The sequence below is a fragment of the Lissotriton helveticus genome, chromosome 2_1, assembly GCF_964261635.1.
Source record: "Lissotriton helveticus chromosome 2_1, aLisHel1.1, whole genome shotgun sequence".
NCBI classification, from domain to species: Eukaryota; Metazoa; Chordata; class Amphibia; order Caudata; family Salamandridae; genus Lissotriton; species Lissotriton helveticus.
This window is the reverse complement of record NC_136059.1, coordinates 1,342,721,354-1,342,747,403: the sequence shown is the minus strand read 5'-3', so window position 1 is coordinate 1,342,747,403 and position 26,050 is coordinate 1,342,721,354.

Here is a 26,050-nt window from a genome sequence, read left to right as displayed (position 1 = left end):
CCCAAGGCTCTTTATCTGGGACTTGGGGACGGGGGGGGGCCTAAACATGGTGGCCAGATGGATGCAAGGGCAGAGGGAGAAGGGTTGCCCAATAAGATGATGTCTGTCTTCTCCCCATTAGGCTTTAAGCAAGAAGATTGCATCCATCTGGCGACAGCTTCTAGACAGGGGCCTAAGGTGAGGGACGATCCCTCAGAGTGGTCTAAAGAGACCACCAGTTGGGTATCGTCCGCGTAGGTGACAATACGCACACCAAAGGGATGGACTATCCTGTCTAGAGGTTCCATGTAGGCATTAAAAAGGGTGGGACTTAGGGAAGAGCCCTGGGGGACCCCGCACCTAAGTGGGTGTTTGGGAGACACCGCTTCACCCTCAAAGACTTGAAAAAAATGCTCATCCAGGAAGGATGTCAGCCATTCTAGGGCCGCGCCCGACACGCCCATGCCCGCCAAACGATGTAATAACGTGGCATGGTTAACCGTGTCGAACGCGGCGCTAAGGTCTAGTAGAATGATGGCGACCCTTCCTCCCCGATCCAGCACGGCTCTCGCTTCTTCCGTTACCGCAAGGAGGGCGGTTTCGGTTCCGTGCTGAGGACGGAAACCTGTCTGAGAGGCACGCAATAGGCTATTGGACTCGAAATAGTCCATCAGGATGTTATTCACGTGCCTCTCAAGCAATTTACTCAGCCACGGAAGAAGAGAGATGGGGCGATAGTTTGCCCAGTTACTCTGGTCGAGGTTGGTTTTTTTTAACAAAGCCTTCACCATCGCACATTTCCAAGATGGTGGAACAGATTTGGAAGAAATGGACGCGTTAAGGACGTCTAAGATGACTGGACGGACGACGTCCAAGACCTTGGTGAGGGTCTGAGGAGGTGCTGGGTCGTTGGGAGAGCCAGAGGTGATCTTAGAGATCAGTTTGTCTAGTCCAGGGATGTCGAGAAGTGGGATATCCTCTAGCTTACAAGGAACAGAGGGATCAGAGGTGATGAGGGATTTAGGATCGTCCGTAGTGTTGTTAAATGAGGAGTAAATGGCCTGAATCTTTTGGGAAAAAAAGACGGCCAGATCATTACAACGGTTTTGAGCGCCTTCAACAGATGGACGCTCAGCCGGAGGCGAAATAAGGGATTTAACGATTGTAAAGATTTCCCTGGGGGCATTCGCCCCCAGGGATAAAATGGCGTAATCATGGTATTAACTGTATTGGTGATTTATGGCAGAATAATGACATGATTTCCTTTTCTAAGCTTCAAGCTAAGTTTAAGTTTAATTTTACAAGCCTTGATTACTTTAAATATCTTCAGCTGCATAGTTTTCTTAAAACTTTATTGCCTTATGAACGTTTGGGTCTTCAGAAGATTCCTTTGATTGATACTTTATATAGTAAAAGAAGGATTGGCTTTTTTTATAATCTTTTGATTACACTGTACCCAGATGATCTAGTATCTGTTCAAGAGAGGTGGGCTGAGAAGCTGGGTGTCGATAACGTACTGATTCAGGACTCTATCCTGTTGGCCAATTCAATCTTGTTAACGGGTAGATCTCGCACTCACCATTACATGGTTCTTTTTGATCTTTATTACACCCCTGCAAAAGTGTCTAAATGGGGAACATCAATAGGTACAGCATGTAATAGATGTTCATTGGACGCCGCGGATACAATTCACATGTTCTTTCTTTGTCCACAGTTATCCTCATTACTTTCTGAAATCCAAACCTTTCTCTCTGTAATACTTGGAAGCTCTGTAATGCTGACGCCGGAGTTGGTATTGTTAGGGGTGTCTTCTGATACTGTGGTAGATGAAAAGAAAAAGCTGCTATTTATCTCTATGTTTGTTCTGCGCGCCTGTATCCCTCAAGAGTGGTTAAGCCCAGACCCGCCATCTTTTCATACTTGGAGGGCTCGTCTCTTAGCTATGTACAACTTGGAATATGCTATCTATGCAACAAAAGGTCGCAAAAAAAGGCTCGCAGGAGGGAAAATATGGGCCCCAGTTCAGCAGTGGATTCAGGGGGAACTGGGGTAGATTGATGCTGTTATCTAGCAGTGTTCTTGCTTGAAGCTTCTTTTTTCTTTTTCTTTCTTTTCTTTTTCTCTTATGCTAAACATATTTTGAACTGTATTGCATTTGTTATCACTCTGAATGTATCGAATTTTGTTTGTAATTTGACTTGCTTGCAATAAAAACTTAAAATATAAAAAAAAAGGAAATGAAGTTTGTACCTCCGTCAGACACCACCTCTCTGGGAAACCCCAGACGGAAGAAAATCCCCATCAGTTCACGTCCCACCACAGGGGCCATCACTATCCTGAGCGGAATGGCTTCCGGGCACCGGGTAGCGTGGTCCACCAAGACCAGGATAAACATGTTGCCCATGGCTGTCTTGGGGTCCAGTGGCCCCACAATGTCAATTCCTACCCGTTCAAAGGGGGTACTGACTACAGGGAAAGGTTGGAGAGGAGCCTTGTGCTTCCTTCCACTATTCCCACTTGCCTGGCAAGTTTGACAAGTAGTACAATCAGTATCTGAACTCTTACGCATCTGGGGCCAATAAAAGTGGGAGACAAGCCTTTCAAAAGTCTTGTTCTGCCCCAGATGTCCAGCTAAAGGAACGTTATGAGCCAAACCCAGTAGAAAGGCTCTGTAACGCGGGGGTACCACCAGCAAACAGGCTGACCCAGCTACGCAATCTTAGGCTCGCTATACAGGAGACGGTTCTCCCAGTAGATCGAATGTGATCCAGACTGATCAACTGCTGCCTGGTTTGTGGCCTGTTGCCTCAAACCCACAAGAGAAGGGCACTTCTGCTGCTCTGCACAAAATCCCTCCCTGGAGGGACCCCCTTCTTGCTGCCAATGGGTCAATTCAGGTAGGTTCCCCAGTTCAGAAACCTGCTACCCTGTAGGTTCCAGGGCATCCCCCTCAAGGTCTGCCTCCTCCTGGACCATGGGAACAATGGTGGCTGGTTTCCCATGCCTCCTACCTCTTCTCCTTAAGGCAGGTCCCTGGGCCATACTTTCAGGCTCCAGGGTCTCTTGATGAACACCCTTAGCTGCCATAGAACGAGTGGTCACACATGCCCACTGAGGCAGACCCAACATCTCTAAATGAGCCTTCTTCTCCACTTTAACCCAAGGGGAGCTTTCCAAATCATTGCCTAACAGACAATCAACAGGCATGGCTGGCCTCACAGCTACTTGAAGAGTACCAGAGACCCCCCCCCCCACTCAAACGGAACTTGAGCCTTTTTGCAATGGCTCTCTGTGTTGTCAGCGGCAACAACTGGGAAGAATGCATTGGGAAACACCTGCTCTTCAGACTCCAAGTGACACTTGACAAATGTCACTCTGACTCCGGTATCTCTAAGAGCCTCCACTCTATGGCCATTGATGGTCACCCACTGCCTGTACTTTTTAGTGTTATCAGGCAGCTGAGTTTTTGTGACAATCTCAAAGTCTCCTAATGAGACAAGGGACATTTCTGCGGGACCCCACCCACCTTGGGCACCCTTCTCCTCCCCACCCAGGGCTACACTGGCCATCTGATGGGGTGGTGCACGAGGTGGCACATACTGACTCGTTTGGGGACACTGGGGATCATACCAATGGTGTCCCACCTGCTTACACTGAAAGCAGGTAACAGGCCCCCTATGAACAGGTTTACCTGTCGAGGATCCTGACTTCTTTTCAGGGGGAGGCTGGGAATTACTTTGAAGCCCTTTCTGGAACTCCCTCTGTTTACCCTTGTGCCCCCACTCTTCTGCGGGGGACCCTGTCCACCCTTGGCAGAGTCTCCCACAAGACCCTTGTGGACCCAGGTATTGACCCAGTGGTCCGCCTCCTCATCAAGCTTCCTAGGGTTAGTTAACTGGCAATCAAATCATAGAGCGCTTGAAAATTATCCACATTGCTACCCCTCACCCAACCATCCATAGTTCTGCAAAAGAAAGATACATATTCTACCCAAGTGGTTCCCTCCAGCTTCTTACAATTCCTGAACCTCTGTCTATAGAGTTCTGGGGTCAAACCATATCTTGTCATCAGTGCTTCCTTCATGTGGGCATAAGACATCCTATTCTCACTGAGTAGGTCTAACAAAGTGCCCCTCCCCTCAGTCACAAAGCGACCTCACAGCCCACCTCCCCAATCCTTCTCAGAGACCCTGTGGGCAACATTGCTATCTCATAGGCTGCAAACCACTGCCCAATATCTTCACTTTTATGGAAATCTTTGATGACATCCTTGGGAATATATACCCTGCCTTCTGAAGGCACAGGTGGTGCACTTCCACCAGAGGGATTGATTTCTAAGCCCTTGGCCTTGATTTCTAACTCCCTCAACATCCTCTCATGTTCCAATCTCATTCTCTCTCTTTCCAAAGACAACCTGTTATTCTATGCTTCCCTCTGACTTTCCATCATAAGCTTAGCCAACTCCAGCTTGTGTTCCCTATTTCTCTCCCTGTCTTCCAACTCTCTGGGGGACAGGTCTTTGGGAGAGATACTGCTGCCAGGTGGAGAAAGTCCCCCTCCCCTGGCTGAAAACACTGGCCTAACAATTTGCCCATCTGCATCCCCAACTGGCTCCACCACATGATATGGGACAATTCTTCCTTCTATGCAGGTTCTCAGTGCCTTTTGGTAGTCATCCTTTTTTAGAAATGCCTGGTGTAGCAACTTTCAATTTTCTGCTGAGATGCTTGAGCTGTTTCAAGATCCATAGATGCTGGTTTACTCATGGTAGTAAGAATTGGGAGTTTTCAGGAAAAATTAACAGTCCAAGTAAAAAGATCCTACCAACAAAAGTATGTGGTCGTGTTTGGTCTGCACTCACTAGTAGTGTACACCAATTACTGTATATGAAACACAAATGCAGGTCCATATCCTCACCGCTGACCACCAATGTTAGATCTGGGGGTCTCTAGTTGACAGTAGTATTCACCTTTGTCCAAATAGGGACCCTTACTTCTAAGTCAGGATAAGGGGATTACACTTCTAAATAACGGATGTATGACGTTACAATGCATACTTTTACATCGCATGCCTTTACAACGCGGTATTTACAACGAATACCATTACAACGCATAGTGCTTTTAGGCGCTGAATAGTGATTTATTTAATTTACTATTCCAACTCCAGTCCCCGTGGATAGTAGGGAAGGTGTTGGATAGTAAATTAAATATATTCCCTATCCTAGAGCGCCCCCCAGCGCAATGCATTGTAATGGTTTGCGTTGTAAAAGTTGCGCCGTAAAGGCACTGCGTGGTAAAAGTTGCGTTGTAAAGGTTGTACACCCTAAATAACCCCTGCTCACCCCCTTGGTAGCTTAGCTCGAGCAGACAGGCTTATCTCTGAGGCAGTGTGTTAAGCATTGGTGAATATACATAGTAATACATTGAGAACACTACAGGTGGACACACCACAGGTTTCATAAAAATAAGTATCCTTTATATAGACTTAACACAAGACCACAAACAACAAAAATCCACAATACTATACTTAAAGATGACTTAAAGATGATAAAAGTTACTTAGTTCAAGTTGATGATAAATGAGAAAAAGTTCTCAACAAAGTACCTGGATGCGTAACGCAAAGAGAACAAAAGGCTCGCAAAAGGGGAGATGCGTTGGTTCCGTGATCCGGGGGAAAGGATGCGTCGTGCCTCAATGCTTGCGTAGAGTAGGGGATGCGTCGTGAACCTTACCGGTGCTGGGTTGATGTGTAGATTCTCGGCCTCCGGGCCCGTTGCGATGCGCAAGATGGCTCCTTGATGCGATGCTCCGGTTGCGATGCGAGAAGATGGCGCCCTTGAAGCGACAATGCGATGGCGATGTGTAGACGCCCTTCCAGCCTTGCGACAATTCTGTACTTTGGAGCCGCGACAGTCCCTGCGACCCGCTTCTCCGGTGATGTGATGGCGACTCTCTCGATGGCATCACGCTTCTCCGGTGATGCGACAGCAGGCAGCTTTGACAAAGACACGCTTCCAGGGAGATGCGGCAAAGGCTTGCTTCTCCGGCGATGCGACAATTTCAGCTGCGGCAGCGTCCCACTTCCTCTTGATGCGTCGCGCTTCCAGCCCCCAGCGACACACAAATGTCTGTAGATAGAATTCACAGCAAGGAAATTCAGAGGGGAGCTGGAGATGAAGTCTTTTGTCGCTGAGACTTCAGCAGGAGGCAAGCACAGTTCAAGCCCTTGGAGAATATTCTGTAGATAATGAAAGTCCTTAAAAAGTTCCTTCTCCTTTCCTTGGCAATGAAGCAACCACTGCAGGACAACCCAGCAAACACCACACTGGCAGATGGGCAGTCAATCTCCTGCAGCGTCCTTAGTTCTTCGCCTTAGCAAAAGGTTTCTTGTTCCAGAAGTGATCTAAAGTTTCTGGGACTAGGTCCCAATATATATACCCCAAAATCCTTTTTTCTCTGAAGGCAGAGAGGCCTCTGCCTAGACCAAACCAGTTCCTGAGCACTCTGTTTAACTGACTCTTTCCTTCCCTTCACTGTGCAGGGCAGAGACATCAGAGGCCCCACAGGAGGTGGAGCCAGGACAGGGGAGGGAAGGCACAGCCCTGGAGCACTTTGTTAACATTATTCCTTCTCTCCTTTCACAGTGCAGGGCATAGACATCAGACACACCACAGGAGGTGGAGCCAGCATTGTAGAGGGAAGGTCCAGCCCTATTCAGGTCCCAGGTGCAACTCTTCCCTCCCATCCAGATGCAGATCTCTCTATTCACCACTGGGCTGCCCCAGCCTGCCTCATGGAATCCCCCAGCCCTGTCACTCACAAACTCCAGACAAGGAATACACAACCTAGCAGAAACAGGCCTGGACAGTTAGACAAGAAAATACCTACTTTCTAAAAGTGGCATTTTCAAACACAGAATGTTAAAACCAACTTTACTAATAGATGCATTTTATCATTCTGAGTTCAGGCATACTAAATCCGAATTTCTACCACGTTCCCTGAGTCAGTTAGGATTATAAGAATGCAATACTCTAACTGCCCATTATGGCCTATGGAGAACAGGTAGCCTTGTAATAGTGAAAAACGAAGATTTTCTATTAGGACATGCTACACACACCAGAGCATGTCCTACCTTATACTTACAATGCACCCTGCCCTTGGGCCTACCACAGGGGTGTCTGATATGAAGCAAAGGGAAGGTTTAGGGACTGGCAAGTGGGTGCACTTGGCCAAGTCGACATGGCAGTCACAGACTGCACACAGGCCTTGCAATGGCAGGCCTTAGACACACTTTACAAGCTGCTTCTGTGGGTGGCAAAACCAGTGCTGCAGGCCCACCAGCAGCATTCGATTTAGAAGCCCTGGGCACACATGGTGCACTGTACTCGGGTCTGACAAGTAAATCAAATAACCCAATCATGGAATCACTAATTAGTGCATCAATTTAACATAGGGAGCACTTGCTCTGTGGCACTGAATAGCAGTGGTACAGTGCCCAAAGCATATAACCAGCAAAAACATATCAAAACATAGGAGGCAATCCGTCAAAATGGAAGAGAGACTCACGCCAATGATGCCAGGTCTAACATATGTCCAATGTCAGGCTGGGTAGGTCACGGCCAAGGGGGGTGAGCCAGAGCCAACTCCTGTATAGCTGCCTAAACAGTTCCACCGGGCATCGGCCATGTTGCTCAGGCTCCACGGTAAGTACAACATTTATGCTTTCCTCTCGGGGCATAGACAATAGAGTGCTCCATGCTTCTATGGGCCGGTAAGGGCCCGCAAAGCAACATTCCAATGTTTTACAAAGGCCTCTTGGAGCTCAAGGGAATTTAAATCCTCTCAGCTTCGAGAGGCCTTTGTTTTATTTGTTACAACATTCTGCCCTCTAGTGGCAGAATGTTCTAGGGCTATACCGGATGTTAAAGTCCAGCTCCCTTGTTAAAGGCCCTCGCCGAACGCTGGAGCAGGCCTTTAATAGCCGGTATAGCCCTCTACGGCGGGCATTCTTCGGTTCACTCTCGAATTAATTCAGAGTAGCAACAAGTCGAATGGGAACCTGTAGCGAATTCCAAATTTTAGGAGCATGCGACGAGAAAGAGGGCTTTAAGGTTATTAACTTTTTGCACTTTGGGATTTCACTGTATAAATGAAATGAAATAAATAAAATGAGTTGAAATGGAAGAAGAAAGTTTAGAAACAAAAACGTCCCGTCAGACGGTTATGCTACATTGTAGACAAGGGCCAGTATGGATATTGTCCTAAAGCGTCCTACAACTCTGTCCACCAGAAAGGCTTTTTTTCAATTTCTTTTTTGGACACGGATTCAAATTACATCCCGTAGATAAATGAGCGAGTGCCTTCTCTCTTAAGCAGACCCACACTTAAAAAAAAAGCCAGTATGCACCTTTAATTATATTCACAATCTATGCAGCACTGAAAGAAAGTAGGGGGGGGACACACATCTGCTATAACGTCGCTCCTTGAGACCTGTGAGTTTGTTTTAAAAATACCGATTGAAAAATATGGTATAATTTTCTTCCGAGAGAATAGCTCTATGGCGCTGACGTTCACGCTGGAGCTCTGTAAATCTTCACTTTGTACTACAATCGCTTTCCGAAAAATGACATTTACACATTTCCTTCTGGACCATAAGAAAATAAATAAACCGTACTCTAAAGGAGAAGCTGTATAAATCATAAAAAGTATGTTTTTGTTACTGTGTGCGTCATTGCTGTACTCGAACTAAATCAACTTCAAGGGAGAGCTAATTAACCGGCTAGGAGCTAGATTCCAGAGCAGGAGTAATACAAATGCCCCTTTTCCTACAAAATATGACTCATGCCACAGTTGAGGAAAAAGGAAAAGTCCTGCATAGTAATTTAATTGATGTGTTGAAGCCCATTAACAACTTTTTGCAATTTTTTTCACCCTTTTTCAGATTGTAGAAGTTGACATCTGTGCAGCAGTAAGAAACCTTTAAAGAGTCCAATAATTATAGCCACAAAGATGCAAAATTAGGACATGGGATGGAAGCTGTTAAATAACGGAACAGTAAAATGATATCCTAAATAGGATGCTATTTCCATCAGAGGTTGGCACAGTATGAGAAACAAGCATTGGAAATGCAATAGGGCTCGCATTTGTTGGAGCTGGAGCTATTGGCATTGTAAATGGCAATGTTCTGTACTTTGCAATAGGTCTTGTATTTGTTGGAGCTATTCACATTGTAAATGGCAATTTTTTAAATTTATCCTTGGGGTTTTATATAGCGCGAACTCAACAGCCACAGTTGTGAACTTCGATTCATCAAAGTTTTGTGAGCCCTGAAATTTGCACAAGTAAAGTGCTAACAGTATAAATATTCCGCACAAAAGCATTTAGGTCCTTAGAGGGGCTGAGAGAGGGCTGGACCGTTTTATATATCAGGCAAACCCATCAAGAGCCAATTATCACATCCAGTGTTTTTTGATTAAGTGATACAAGCTTTGTTGCTCTTGTTATGAATTGTTTTTTCAAGATTGTGATTAAGGAAATGAATATATGTATTGCAAATCGATTAATTGGATTTTGTAATGTTTTTTGATGTTAATTTCTTAGATGTTTGTGTAATGTTTCATTTTAGTTGGAAATGCACTTTGTTGATTGAATGATACTGTAATTACTTTTTTGATATGTGTATTCTTTCTCTGTCAAATTTTTTTTTTTCTAGAGGTACTAGTTTCATAGAGAATATATGATTCATAGGTATAAATAAATGTACCAGATCTAATGAAATTTTTTATTTGGTCTTTGTTAAAGTCATATTGCAAGTAGTGTGAGAAGGGGGCATTTTTGTGTGGGTTTTAACAGTATAAATATTGGCACTGTTTAATAAACGAAGCCTCTGCAATACAAGAGCAAAGGTGACCGAGTGACTGCTTCTGTGTTGACGAAGTTGCTTACAGTCACTGCCTGTTAAAGCTAGCAGGCCCGCTACTATGAATTTATCAAACTTAATGCTATGTTTTCTTATGTTGTGCTATGCAATGCTATGTTATGCTATGTTATGCTATGCAATTCTATGTTTTGTTATGCTATGCTTTGTTATGCTATGCTTTGTTTTGTTATGCTATGCTTTGTTATGCTATGCTATGTTTTGTTATGCTATGCTTTGTTGTGTTTGCTATGTTTTGTTTTGCTATGCTATGTTTTGTTTTGCTATCCTATGCAGACTTTAAGCCCGTTTTGAAAATTATTTTAGTTAACAATAGATTTCACTGACAGTGAAACTTGAAATGGAGCACGAGGTAAGGGGGACAGTGACAGTGCCTGGAGTGGCATATGGCCCCCTGTGAATACATCGAGGATGGCTTTCAATTAAAACCTAAAGACATGGGAGATGAAATCTCGCCAACAAACTTGACCACTAAAACGTGACCAAAAAGTGTGGCATGGTGCCTGTGTACTGTGGGTATAAACACAGACCCAGGGAGATACTGCAAGTTGGTTCTTCTGACTCTTAGGACTTGCTATAAAACCGGAAGTGACGTCTCCAGTATCCACTGACAAGAGTCTCATCACACTGACAGCAATTCCATGGTTTGAGTTTCCAATTAAATGGGCTGAGAGATGGGCTGAGCAACTCCCCGGGATACAATGCAATTTGAATTCTAAAGTGCTCAAGGACATGGGAAACTTGCAGTGATGCGTGCAGTAACTATTTGGTGTACCAAGAATGCCTGTATCAGACTTGCACATGCTGGGCGGGTGGGTGTCTGGTGACATCTGTGGAAGTGTGCACTGATGCCCAATGTGTTGCACCTGTTCTGAAACTATTAAAAAAAAAGAAAAATCAAAAATGCCTCAACGACTGGATTTGACAGTGCTTGGTGATGGCTCCAGTTAGTACTGGGCCTTCCTTACACTGCGTAGCCAGTGTATTATGGGCCCTAGTGAAAGGACCGAAATCTGCGTCCAGCTGTTGTTTTCATCACATAGTACAGCAATAAGCAGGGTTCAGCGAGACTCTCTGGCCCCTGGGCACCGGTGCCACTGCACCTGCTGCACCAATAGAAGCTAGGCCCGCATATGCTAAAAAAGTCTGTTTTCACCCTGTGAGGAGCACCCCTCCCTGGCGGGGTGGTCTGCGCGGCTCTTGAACGTGCCGGAGCAGATTTTACCCACTTCTGATGGCAAGCTACACTGAATGTTTCTGCAAGCAGTACTTCAGAGCTTCTCTGCGCTGTGGACATGAGTGCCAGAGCAATAGGATGGTTACTTACGTGCCTACCCCTCACCCTGTGCTGCACCAATCGTCAGAGGCTAGATACATAAAAGATACAGAAGCTCCTGTGCAAAAAACCACCCATTCAACCGCATGTAGACTGACAGGACATTCCATGGTCTCGCGACGAAGAGCAGCATGGTCGAGAGACAGGCAGTGCCTGCCCTCCTCCGCTCCTGCAGCGTTGCCGGTTGCAGCATCGTTACTGCTCCTCAGGAATCTGAGCCAGTCCTCCTCAAAGAACGCAACACGTAACATGTCCTCGAGATGTTTTTAAACAGTCGCGCCCCTCCACCCTTTCTAATGGCTGAATGTGAATTACAAGCCTGTGTTTGTTAATCATTATTTCCATAATTAGTAATCACCTTTGACTGGGTCCTTGCAGAGCTCCGAGACACATTGGGAGATGTATTTATACTTTTTTCCAATTTAAAACATACATGTAAATACTTCGTGCAAGAAATCACTGTCCATCACTTCTTTGAAAGCAATAAAGGCCACTTTATTTAAGACAGGTGTGAAACAAAACATCTGTTCAACGCATTTATTTATTTATTTAATAAATCAAATACTTTCAGCTTAACTGAGCATCCTTACCAAAGAGTAAACCCCCCACCAAGTTAACCCTACCATACCAGAAGCAACTAACTCTTGTAGATACCCACTCCTTTCCTTTAACTGCCCTTTGAGGATGGACCAACCCGCTCCAGGCTGCCCACCCCCCACTAAAAACCCACCTACAAAAGAAAAATTCACCTGTCTTAACGTGGCAAGCCTATAAAAAGCTAAATCAGTACCTAAAGCACTGAAAAATTAAAAAGGACTAAAGAGAATAAGAGGGAAGGGTGGGTGGGGCAAAACAAATCCCCGCTAACCGCCTCCCACCGACGCGTTCCTCTCCCGCCCGCTCTGGCCCTAATTATAGCCTCTATCCCTCTCGCTAATTCCCCCACCTGTCTGTGGCCAGCCTCCCTCGCGCGAACCTACCCAGGGAGAGACCGGCTCGCGCACGGCTCTCCCTCGGTCCCCCCTTAATACGTATTAACCGGTATATAACATGGACATATATATTTCCCGGTGCTATGCGTGTCATGGAAACATATTTTGATGGTGGCTTTAACATTTACATTTTGTTTCATTATAAGTATTCAAAATGAGTATGAGCTCAAACCTTACTGAAACTGTAAAAAATATATAAACCCCAAGGCTCACTATAAATTGAAAAAGTATACTCCACTTTAAATACACTGAGATTTGAGACATGTTTATGTTCTGTAATGAACTGCTAACACTGCACACACCCCAGACAAATGTAGTTATGAAATGCTGCAAATGGACCCTAACCGCCAGTTTTTTTCAGATTTGAAGAAACCTTTACTTACAAAAACACTGGATCAGTATGGGCAGTACTTTTGTGCAGAGCATAGCTGGCCTCCATGTACACCGCTTGGAGAAACGCAAAGCCCTATGCTTAAACAACCCATACCTAACTCACATAGGTGGAAACCATACTTTGGTGATGTATTGGTAATATGGCAGGGAGATGAAAACAGAGCTCTGGATTTCTTATAATGGCTAAACAGACAGAATGCCTTTTTGAAAATCACACACACCCTGTCTAAAACAGATCTAATTTTCCTAGACTTGAACATCATCCCAGATGAGGGGACCCTTAGAACAACCACCCACATCGAACCCTCAGCGAAGAATTTTCTTCTTCTTTTTGACAGCTTCCATCCTAGACACCTCAAAGAAAACTTACAGTTTGGCCAATTTCTGAAACTAAAATGGAATTGTTCCAAACTCAGTGATTACAAAATACTGTCTGAGGACCAGGCTTCAAAATTAGAAGCAAGGAATTATCCAACAAGAATCCTATCAAGCCATGAAACAGGCTAAGAACAATCACAGGGAGGCACTTCTAGAGAACCTACCTCCGAAAATGAAAGAAGAATGCCCTATATGCAGCACAACCTAGAGTGTAGCATCCAATTGCTCCAAACTCAGTGATTACAAAATACAGTCTGCGACCTGGCTTCAAAATTAGAAGCAAGGAATTATCCAAAAGAATCATCTCCCAAGCCATGAAATGAAATACGAACAATCACAGGGAGGCATTCTAGAGGACCACCTCCGAAAACGAAAGAAGATGACATATATGCATCACAACCTACAGTGCAGCATCCAATCAAGTGTGCAAAATCATCAATAAATACTGGCGCACATTAAACAGTGGCACTCTACAAATTCTCAGACCTATGTTCTCACACAAACAGGTGCACAGTCTACGTGACATGTTAGTTCAAACAGGATCAAAAAGAACTAACAACACAAAAGAGAACCAAGCTTGAATTTCTCCTATAAAAGGACTTCACCCCTGTGGAAGCTGTGCTATCTCACTAAACAAACGCAAATGATCACATTTAATATTAACACAACCTGCGAATTGAGACAGTTCACCAATTGTAACTCCCGATGTTTAGTCTAGATGATCACTTGCCCATGCAACCTACATTACTTAGAGATGAACACCAGAAAAATAAAGATCAGGATTAGCGAACCCTGCAGCAACCGCAGATGTGGGAGAGCGTCCACAAAAATGTCGAACCATTACATGGAACATAAACACACTGTAAGGGATTATCATTGGATCATCCTTGAACGAGTGAGTCAAGAATCACAGTTGTTTAAAAAGGAACTGTGGTGTGTGATCTGTTTGAAAACACACATTGATGGATTGAATGAAAATATACACTGGGGCCAATTTCTAAAACAATTTGCAGCACATGAGTAAACATCCACTTTCATAGGGAATTAGTTTAGCATGGTGTATACGACAATAGCTTTCCAATTGAGTGGTTTAAAATAAGGCTGAAACTGCAATCCTCTTTGTTTTAATGAAACACATAATTTCTTTACTTTCAGTCTTCCCTTTTTATCCTCATCTGATTTACAATTCACAATAGACTTTTTAGAGAAAAAAAACCTTTATCTGCGGTTCTGCACAGCACTGTCTGAACCAAGGACACCAAACCATGAAGTGGTTCCGTCTACGGCAGAGATCTTCAAACTTTTGGATGCCGAGACCCCCCTGTCAACATTTTCAAGCGTAAGGACCGCCTCCTGACAAACATTTCTAAACCTCTAGGTTATGAGGAAGGTGAGGATCAAATTATGCGACAGTCTTGACTAAATTGTGTGAGTAGAAAATGTAAATAATGTTCTGTGATGCTGTGTATTTTGGGGTAGCATTGCTTTATTATTTAGAATTTTTTTAAACACAGTAATACTGAGGAAAGATTTCACCCCATCAGTACCAGTTTATAACCAAAATACAGCAATTAACATCAGAAAGATGTCTAGTCAACCTCTGTGAAGGGCCTCCCAATCCGCAGGAATACGCTCTGCCACATTAGAAGCTCACCTGGCCATGGCCGGGAGCAGCAAGGGTGCATTCAAACCATTGCGGTCTTGTGCAGAGCTAAGCAGTTTATCCACCTCTCACCCCCTTCCTTCCATCCCTCTCTTCTCTTCTCTCCTCTCCCAACCCCGAATCCCTCTCTCACATTGCAGGCAGATGGTTATTAGCCACAGGACACCTTTTGGTAACAGTAGCGCACTACAAATGTAAATAATAGGCAGAAGCAGGGGATCCACTAGACCCGAACTTCGGGGAGGATGGGGGGGTTAACACTCCCAGCCAGGGCTTGTCCAAGCACTGGTCGCACACGGTGCATCTGTCTTTCCACCTTCTCCATGAATTCCCTCACTACCACTCACCAACAATATACCTCATCTCTCTATAGCACCTGTCTGACAAACATTTCATTTTTTTTATAGCGCTACTCATAGTTTACTCACACTCAGTTCTGTGATGTGCATGGTACATCTTCTTTGTACCAGGCACTTTTGTCACCCACACAGTGCAGAAGGTTAGAGTGCCCATGTGACTGCATGGTGAGCAATGCAACAGTGTGAGAGTAGGGTAAAAGAAGTGACTGCAGGGTGAGTTAGGTGACCATATGAATTTGGGTTCGGCTGTAAGTGCAGAGTGGGACAAATTAGTGCATGGTTAGTGATGGCCTTGTTTGAGTGAGCTACGGATTGAGCAGTAAGGGTGGGACAGGTGAGTGAAGAGTCACATGAGTGCAGGGTGAAAAGTGTGCTCGTGTGACTGCAGGGTGAGGTACAGAGTGAACAATGCAAGCAAATTTTTAGTGCAGAGTGATCACTGTGAGAGCAGGGTGAGCGGGTGAATGTTGTGAGTGCATGGTGATCAGTGTGAGTGCATTGTGATCAGTGTGAGTGCATTGTGATCAGCGTGAGTGCATTGTGATCAGTGTGAGTACATTATGAACACTGTGAGTGCAGGGTGAGCGGGTGAATGGTGTGAGTGCATGGTGATTGGTGTGAGTGAGGGTGAGCGGGTGAATGATGTGAGTGCATTGTGATCAGTGTGAGTGCATTGTGATCACGGTGAGTGGGTGAATGTTGTGAATACATGGCGATCAGTGTGAGTGCACTGTGGTCAGCGTTAGTGCATTGTGATCACTGAGTGCAGGGTGAGCGGGTGAATGATGTGAGTGCATGGTGATTGGTGTGAGTGTATGGTGATCGGTGTGAGTGTATGGTGATCGGTGTGAGTGCATGGTGATCGGTGTGAGTGCATGGTGATCAGTGTGAGTGCATGGTGATCAGTGTGAGTGCATGGTGATCAGTGTGAGTGCATGGTGATCAGTGTGAGTGCATGGTGATCAGTGTGAGTGCATGGTGATCAGTGTAAGTGCATGGTGATCAGTGTGAGTGCATTGTGATCGCTATGAGTGCATGGTGATCGCTATGAGTGCATGGTGATCAGTGTGAGTGCATTGTGATCACTGGGAGTGCAGGGTGAACGTGAACATGAAGGCGAGAATGAGAAGTGAGTAGTCTGAAAGCAGGGTGCATTCCCAGAAACTTGAAGCGTAGGGTTTCAGATATAAGTTAAACTATTGCTATAATGGCATTAATCAGGGTTCGAGGGTGGAGGAAATAAATAATGTGCTGATCCTGCAACAAACTTCCAGTCTAATGATTAGGGTTACCAGCTCATTATTTTGATGGCCCAGAAATAAGCAGTCACCTACAGCTGTATTTGTTGCACTTATCTGTGAATACTTAGAACAGCAAATATAAATAGAAAGCACTTTTAATTGTGTTCTAGGGATGCCTCAATGATCCATGACTAATAATTAAAGAGAATAAAGATAGAAAAGTCACATAACTAATTAATACATACTTTTTTATTTATAACTCAATTTAGTGTCAAGTGCAGGTCTCTGCAGGATCTTTAAACAACACATAGCAGGCATGTTTCTTTTGGCAACCCAACTTTATATTTCTTTTTATTAAATGCATTCTCACACTACAGCAGTAAGTGTAAAAATACAAATGTAAGGAATAGGCAGAGTGGGGGCCCAGGGGGTACTGGAACCATGAAAAAACTAAGCTTTGGTAATCAGTTAACAAAGGCATGTAAATATGCTAATGGTCTTTAAAGACCTGTGAATGGGCCGGAGATAAGACTCCAGACACTGCCCAGCCGAGGTCCCAGGAGCGCGAGCTGCACTACAGCAGCCTGGGCTGAGACACACGAGGGAGGAGGGGGGCTGAAGCCCTGGAGGCCAGGGCAGTAGTGACACTGTGAAGGCGCAACCCCCTTTGCATCGCTCCACGGCCCCCCTGGGGGTCACGCCCCACAGTTTGAAGACCCCTGGTCTTTGGTGACCATTTTGGGAGGTCGGCGTCTGAGTCTTCCTTAGACAAGAGGACGCTGATGCCTCTCCCTGCCGCACCGCGATCAAATAGAGTGTGATACGAACCACCGGCATCCACATAGCCACGGGCAGGCGTTTCTCCTCAAGTGAGGGAGTGGCTTTGACGGAGTAAGTACGGCACAGCTGTCCTTTTAACAACAGAGGTTTTCCTTCTGATTACAGAGGATCGCTAAACTCTCTAAAATTACTCTGTTTTTCATTTACTGTATTACACAGAGTGTGACTAAGGGTGTCCCTTCCCCACATATGGTCTCATGAAGCCTAATGGAGGCAATTACCATGTATGTATCTATGTCAATTTTAACTTTTGATATTTTTGTGTGTATGTCTATGTTTCTGCCATTTTAATACAACTGCTTCATTTGTTAGCACTAGAAGTGCAGTATATATATGACATGGCCAATTTTTAAGTATCAAACACCAATCGGTGCTGTATTTATTTATCTTTATATAGGTTTTTTACTAAAACAAACAGTCGATATACCTATTTTGAGAAATAACAGAAATTGTATCAGGGACTAGTAACCCTTGGTCCTGATGAATAGCCTTGGGGTAGGGCATGTTGACCAGCTGAACTCAGGAACATTATTTCCATTTCCCCAATGTTTAATCATACTTGATAGAGGTACAAATAAATACGTTTTTCCTACTAGCCAGGTATTTTAAATGTTTCCACAAACCCCTCCACTCCTATCTTTTCCTTCATATAGTATATAGAACACAAAGAAAGTGCTCCCATGTAACACGTAGGACGTAGCACGCCCCATTCTGCAGTGGAACGGGAAGCACCCAATGATGTAGCATGCAACCAAGGGGAAACCCTGGTGGGTGAGTGTTATCTAATGAAAGCCTCCCGTTTTCCAAACACACTCAGAGTGGAAAGAAAAATCCAAAGTGACAGATGGGCTATTTTTGATTATAGTACATTTGTTATGACTACAAGCCCTTTTTACTTTCTTCCTCTACCTCCCCTTTGTTTTTCTTACATGTCCTTGTAGTGACTTGCAGCCTATTTCATCTTTTACTGCCTTGAGGTCTACTCCTCTCATGGGCTAGCATTGGGAATGTCCTTATAGACTTAAGTGGTAATACCTGATCTGAAAGGAGCAGCATTGTCATGTTTAGAGTGATAGTGATAAATCCTTCTTACTGGTGTATTTGGATTTTACAGTACTATTTTAGAAATACCACTTTTAGAAAGTGGGCATTTCTCTATGCTTATGACTCTTTGTGCTTTGCAGCCTGGCTCCAATACATATCTGAGCTTGGGTGACAGCTACACTCTGCACATACTTTCCAGATAGCCACAACACAGGAAGTGATGGGTGTGATAGGGATACATCTGCATTCATTTGCATACTGATTGTCTTTCTGAGCTAGGAGAGGGAGAGGTCATTCACACTTTACATTTGTATAAGTTGTGTCCTGCCCTCACACAAAGGGCTCATTTACCCCCTACTGACGCCTGGATCCTTTGCTCAGTTGAAAGGGATATTTTGCACTTGAAAGGATTCCTTTTGAGGTCACCACCTACATCAAGGACATTTTTAAGTATAAGTACAGGGGCGCTGACCCCACGTGGGGTGAAGCACTTTTAGATCTGGATGTGAACTACTGCTGCTTAAAGGATTCAACTGGACTGCTTTCCTGCTTGTTGCCCTGCTGCCCCCTGACTTTGTCTAACCAGACACTGCAGGGAAGTAGTAGACAGATACTGCTGGCTCTACAAACTTGCACATTGCCAGAGGACTGCTGTGCCACCAGGAGAAACTGCCATTCTGCTACCTGCCTTATGTGCTGGCCTGCTGCCAGCTATCTTCCTTTGTGCCTCGCATCAAGTGTTCTCCAAGGGATGGTTGGCTTGCCCCTTGTCTGGAAACCTCAGGGTCATCAAAGATTTCACTTACACACCACTGCCGTAGGAATCCATGTCTTGTGAGTCCGGCAGCAGTGCATTTCAACAAGGAGCCATGTGTTTGCCAGCTCCATGTGTTCTACATTCTCTATCTGGCCAGCACGTGTTGAGCTCTTCTTTGGTCCCAGTCCAGCAATTGTGGAGCATTTCTCAGTTACAAGCATCAGGTGTTGAGTGCTTCACCTACCCTGCGGGTCAGACCGGGCTGAGCGCTCCATTTTTCCTGAAGTACCCGGGCCGTAAACGCTTTTTGTCCTCCCCAGCACCACACTCTCCAAGGGGAGAGAAATGCTTCAGCACTGAGGGAAGTCCTGGCTTTGGGATTCGAGGCACGTTGCCCAGCAATGATGGGCGGTCCAAGCCTTCAAGGCTCATTCCGGTCAGCCGCACCCCACCAGCTGGAGCAGCGGCGGGTGTGCAGAGAAGGCTGCAATTTACAGATGCGGACCCCTTTTCCGAGGCCGCCTTCAGGTGTCCCACTCCTGCAGTACCGTGCATGGGTACCGTCTTCACTTGTGGACCGACCCTAGAGGTCCGTAGCCACACAGCCTTCCAGTAGAAGGGCCCCAGAAAGAGACTAGCCCCACTCAAAAGAAGAAGTATGATCCTTCTGCAGCATCACCACACTTTCGCAGGCAGCTGGACTTGGGGAGCAGGGAGTGAGGGACCGAGCAAGGTCTCTTGTGTGCTTCTGAATATTATGCCCATTCGTCTGTGGATTAACCTTGGGGCATTGTCCTGTCATGCAAGTGATCAGGGAGAAACTCTGGCTGCCGATTGGAGTATTGTGGGTGGCCAGGAGGACTTTTGAAACCCTGTTTCACCTTGCCACAATCTTCTAACTTCCAGTACTGTCAGAGCCTTGTTCTTCATCCTCTTGTGATGGGACAGCCTCGGTTATGATCTCCTGAAGGAGACTGAAATACTTAGACTAAAATTACCATCTAATGTGTAATAGGAGTGCAGGCTCACTGTAGTCTAGGTGATTTACCCTGACATTCTACATTACTTACAAAGTACTTTTTGGGGAATGTGATTTTTGCTTTGCATTTTCCAAGATGACAAGTACTGTCTCAAGTAATTACCTTATCTGCACAGTATTTATGAAACATGTTGCTTTGGTCTATGTTATGTACAATATACTATATTGGTATATAATTCTGTGTGGACTATCTTTTGTGGTGTATCCATTGTGTTTTTGTGTGTGTTGCGCAAACTCTTTACACATTGCCTCTGATAATAAGCCTGCCTGCTCTGCGCCACGCTAGCAGAGGGTGAGCACAGGTTATCTTTGATGTGTAACTTACTTGCCCTAACTAGAGTGGTGGGTTTTGCCTGGTTTAGGTTCAAAACCTAGCCAACCAGAAACCCAATTTCTACATTGATCTATCAGATTTCTAAATAGAAAGAAGCAAACGGCGCTTCCATCCTTTTACCGCTATGTCCATGAGTGTGATGAATGCACTCCCTTGCAAAACGACACAGCCACAGCAGCAGCATCATAATGCCTTTTTTCCCTCTCTCTTCTAAGCAGCACAACATCTCCAATGCTGAACAGCATCGGTAAAACCCACTGACAAAGACAGTAGGTCCCAAAGGTGAGAGCTGTTGGCTTTGCCACTGCTTGTTTGGTATACAAGTACATGGGACGACGGATTTGTCAAAGATTGCATTAGTCATGGAGGGCTGCCTTCTGAAGCCCTACCCTCTACGCCACTGTTGGCGTTCATAGATAATGTGCATTTCCAGTTTATCTACAACATCCCTAGTCTAGATAACTCACTGATAAGGGCAGCTGGCAAGCCCACCAATTGTCCTTCAGGTTCAATCATTCTATTTGCTGTTAAAGGGCGTAGCATGTTATATTAGAGCAAAATGTAAGGCGTGTAGGTCCCTGATAAAAAAAGTAATATGGCAAGTTAAATAAATACCACAATAAAACCGAGACTGGCAAAGCGTTCTGAAGCAAAGCCCTATACCTGCCTTTCTTTTATTATTTATTGCTGTGAGTGGGTAATAGTGGAATTATATCGATTTTTCTTTGCCAAAATCTAAGGTAGTTGAGGTTATACAATACAGTGCGTGAGTAGCTGTTCTAGTTACTTTTTTTATACTTTGATTTCTTATACTTGTCGGACTGAAGTAATAACCTAAAAATCAAATCTAAAAAATGCACGAAAAAAAGCATACTAAATAAACTCCTCCCACCTGGCATGTAGCACCCGAGATTTCTAACTAAAGTTGTAGGGCGGTTTCAACGGCTTTTTGGTCCTGTATAAAAAATATATGCAGTGGGCCCTCGTTCTGAATGTGTCCGTAAGTTGCTCTACTACTGCAAATCAGTAACTGCCTTAATAATATTAGTAATAATTGTACTAATGCAAGTGTAACCTTAGAAGAGGAATGACTCATGGAAACGCTGTTTCCGCCGGTTGTTCTACAAAGAATTGGTGTTAGCTTTTTGCTGGTACTCTACTGATGGCGGCTGCTGCCACGTCACTTTAAACGGCAGATGTCTTAAGTTACACTAACCCCCTTGATGTTGATTGAATGAACACTACTTCTAATCGAATTTGACCTTTTCTAGATGTGAACCTCCGTGGAGATAACTATTATTATTTGGCCAGAGCTGAGAAATCTATGTCTAAGCTTTCAGATACTCATGGGACCTTTCTTCTAATGGGAAATTAAATAAATCAGGCAAACAACACAAAATCGGGAAAGGGCCCCGTGTTAGGGCCACAATAGAAAATCACTAAGGGGTGGCAATGCCCATGGACGGTGTCCAGTGCTAGATGAGAAGTCCCGTGATGATGCAAGCCACACAGGTTAGATCAAAGTTCTGCATCCAATGGCAAAATATGAAAGTAGGGAACGGCTGTAGGTTCAGGCACATGGAACCGTCACACCATTTTGTATGGTGACGTTGAAATAGGGAAGACGTGAAATAATTGTTAATTTATTTCTCTGTCTCTCTGAGCGTTATAAAGATACACATTTTTGTAAGGTGACATGGAGATGTACTCATGTATAATGCCTTGTATCTGGGAAATAACTAAGCACATGGCACTACCTGGTAAAGAATGATGCAAATCTGGGCACGTGAAGCCTTTAACTGCCATATAAGGACAATAACCGGTTCAAAGCTGGCAATGACTGACATGTACAGAATAGCTTTGCACCAGTGTATGCATTGAATGATGTGCTATGATGCATCCTGGGCACTTGATGGCATTAACTGGCATATTGGTGATACCTACACATATGGCTTTGACTGGCGAATAATGAGGCATTCGTGAGGATGGATTTGGCAGCATGGCTGACATGATGGTATTGATGGAATAAGGGGGTTACTTCAGCAGATGGCACTAACTGGAAGAGGATGATGCAGATCTTGGTCCATGGAGGCTTTGACTGGCATATGTAGGGAATAACTGGGCGCAAGAAGCAGTAACTGGCACCTGGAGAACAGCTTTGCATGTGCCACTGACTGACATATTAAGGGGCGCACCTAGACATATTGCACGCTATTAATAAAAAATAACATCCTGATATTAATAGGCATCTAACGATGCATTTGCTGAGTCATATCTTGCCATATAGCCTTGCCTAGTTTATAATGGGAAAAACCTAAACACTGGATGGCACTGACTGATACATATGATGGAACATATGTGCTCACTTCATGGTATTGTCTGGTAAATAGGGAATAATAGGCACATGACATTCACTGTCATGAAAGAGAATAAATGGGTACAGGGTGGTATGGCACTTGGGGGATAGCTGAGTTTATAGCATTGACTAGAACATAATAGGATATAGAAGAAAACAAATGAGGGAGTGGAGAGTTGGTGTTCTACATGAATACCTGGGATGGATACGGCCTCCCCTTACAATTACTAGTAAACAAAAAGATCCACCCAAAGAGGATTGCTATTAAATAAAGGTTGTTCAAAGGACAAGTGGGTTTACTACATTTGTATGGAGCACATCCTGTTTCTTAAATACCCCTCACACACCAAATGGGCCCTTGGTGTCATAACTTCATCATAGGGGTCTTCACATCCCTCTACGGAATGCGGGGTACTACTGCCAAAGAATACGTGGGAGCACTGATGTAATCTCTATGTGTGGTGTGAGGTAGGGTCAGGAGTGAGTGGTTAGTGAATGTTGAAAAATACCTGGCATCATAGGAGTAAACATTTTTATTAAGCCTTGGTGCCGGTATTATTAAAAATAGTGTGAAGTGGAGGTGTGTTGTATTAATGTACTAAACCTCCTGCGTGTGTCAACATGTTTCGAAGCGTGCTGCTTCTTCTTCAGGACGGGTACACAGATCCCTACCCTACTCACATGTATGGTGTGACAATGTCAATTGTACTAATATTATATGTAGACAGAGACTACAAAAAGGGACACATTGGTCTCAGTATTATAAGTAAAAATGAAATTCCTTAGTCGCAATCTGAAAAACAAACACAATGTAAGAAAAATCAGGTGCATAAGTTATATTACTGATGAAGTATTCATGACTTGTATGAGTGATAAATACAGTGTCTATAACTTGAGCAAAAACTACAAATTATCTGTGCCAGTGCAGTGTCCTGTAAAAAAGGGGGACACATCCAAGACATACACACATATAACAGAAACCACACACACTAGAAAAATGATGTCTCAGGGTCATTTCCGTAGTGACTAGACATTGCCATAAAATGCAGAACAACAGTTAAGAAGGAGAAAGATCACATACTTGTTGTTTTAGAAGCCAATGACCTCATGAGCCTTAGAACGAAAGGGACCCTGTGCACATTGCACTCTGTGAATAAAAAATGATCGTCGGTACTGCAGCATCCAGTCGATGCATCCTGTCAGTGGGAACAGATCTGGCATGTCTAAAGTGGCTATGCCCTACTCACATGTACCGAATTGCTGCCTCGCATGAAAGTCCCCTCGCGGCTCCGTCAATGCAGTCATGTCGCCTGGATGGTTTATTTATACTATGCTTAATTGGCCTTATCGTTCCCGCCACCAACGGCATGTACGAGTGTTTTGGGATTGTTCCATCCATTAGCCACTAGAGGGGTTGTGGGGACTGTTAGTGCCCCGGAAGTGTTACAAACTCTCCCGGAAAAGCCTTTAGGACTAGAACGCTAACTTTCAGACATCGGCGTTTGTTCAAGGAGCGCTTCTCACAATACTCATTTAGTACTAAAGAGCGGACTGGCAACAAACTAACTGGCAAACAACCGGGGGTGGTACCACGGGAGTTGTTGACTTGTGGTTAACCTGGATAGCAAATCATAGCCTGCCTTCGTTAAGGATTTGGAAAAATATCTAAAAGAGCCCGAAATAATCATATTAACTGTAGGGTGCACTTAACCCTGTGTAAAAAACAATGTAATAAAAAAATATTCTGAGGCGTATTACTGGACCATTGGAAAATATTTCTCACTCAGGCCCTAGTTGGTAGTTGCAAAAAAACACAGCCATCGTGGTGGTGGTAAACTCGATAAAAAAGTGAGGCTATAGTTCTTAGTTTCCATTATCTACTGTACCAGGGTATTCAAAAAGGAATTTAGTAGATAAAGATCATGAACCCAAGATGTGGGTATTGGAAAAAAATTATGATGATTAGAAGAGGCTCCTACCTGTTAATAACACCCTTTTTTATATATATATTGTGACAATCAAAAAACAGGTCTTGATTCATGAGAAATTGCTCCATTGTATATTGTCTTTGAGGCCTGTTACATTGGTGCCCAGACGGAACACCCAGCGTTGTTCTTTTTCCAACACAGCACATTCGGATTGTAATTGCTCTATGATTGACCATTGAAGATCATTCACTGTGTGTGTTGCAGTTAGAAAGTGTGTCGCCATCTTCGTTGAGCTTTTTTTACATCGGACATTACTTTTGTGATCCCCAATGTGTATTTTTGCTGGTCGTAATGTCATTCCGACATACTCTAAACCGCAGGGGCATGTGATCATATAGATGACGTTCCGGCTGTTGCAGTTAGTACATTTCCTTTGTTCCCATTCACTGCCATTCCTGAACCTGATAAGTTTGCCTTTTTTGGTCAGGTGGCACGTGCTGCAGTTCCCACATGGAAAGTGTCTTTGGATTGGATGAAGAGTGGGGTTCTCATTGAGAGCGGCTATATCTGAATGTGGTCGTGTGTGAACAAGCATATCCTTCAAGTTTTTGCCCCTTTTGTGAGTGGTTTGTCTAGGTTCAGGTTGCCGCTGTTAAGGATTCTCCAATGTTTATTGACGATTTTCGATAATTTGTTTGAATGAGTGTTGTAGGTGTTAACACAAATGGGTCTGGCCTCCTCATCTATGTCTTGTCTTCCAATACGTCCTCCCTATTTTTATTGCAGGCTCTCTTCATCGCTCTGTCAATGACACGGACAGGATAATTCCGATTGGTGAGCTTGATTTTCAAGTCTGACGCTTGTGATTTGTAGTCAGTCAGGTTGGTGCAGTTCCTCCGGAGGCGGAGGAACTGCCCATAGGGGAGGTTATCACATAGATGACGTGGATGGAAGCTGTCATATAACAGCAGACAGTTCTTGGCTGTGGGCTTGAAATGTGTGGTAGTTTTCAGCGGGCCCCCTCCGGGTATATGTTTAGGTCTAGGAAAACTAGACTGTCACGTGGTACTGGTAAACTTCAGAAAAATATTCTGTTGGTTGAGCCATCCCATGAACTCCTCGGTTGATGGAACGTCTCCCTCCCAGATGACCTGCCCATCATCAATATACCTCTTCCATGTTTGATGTTGTGTCTGAAAGGGTTATTCTGATGCAGGGTCCTAGAGGTCTTTAGATGGTGTACGTAGAGACCTGCCAGGCTGGGAGTAAAAGTGCTCCCCATGCTGGTCCCGTGTTTCTGTAGGTAGAGAGTATCCCCATATTGAAAGTAATTTTTGGTAAGTGCCAAGCTGATGCACTCCATTACGAGATTCCATGGTATTTAGTATTCCCATGTGTTGCTGAAGAGGATTTCTTCCATGATGTTAAGTGTCTCGTCATGGGGTAAACTTGTGTACAATCTCTCCACGTTGAGCC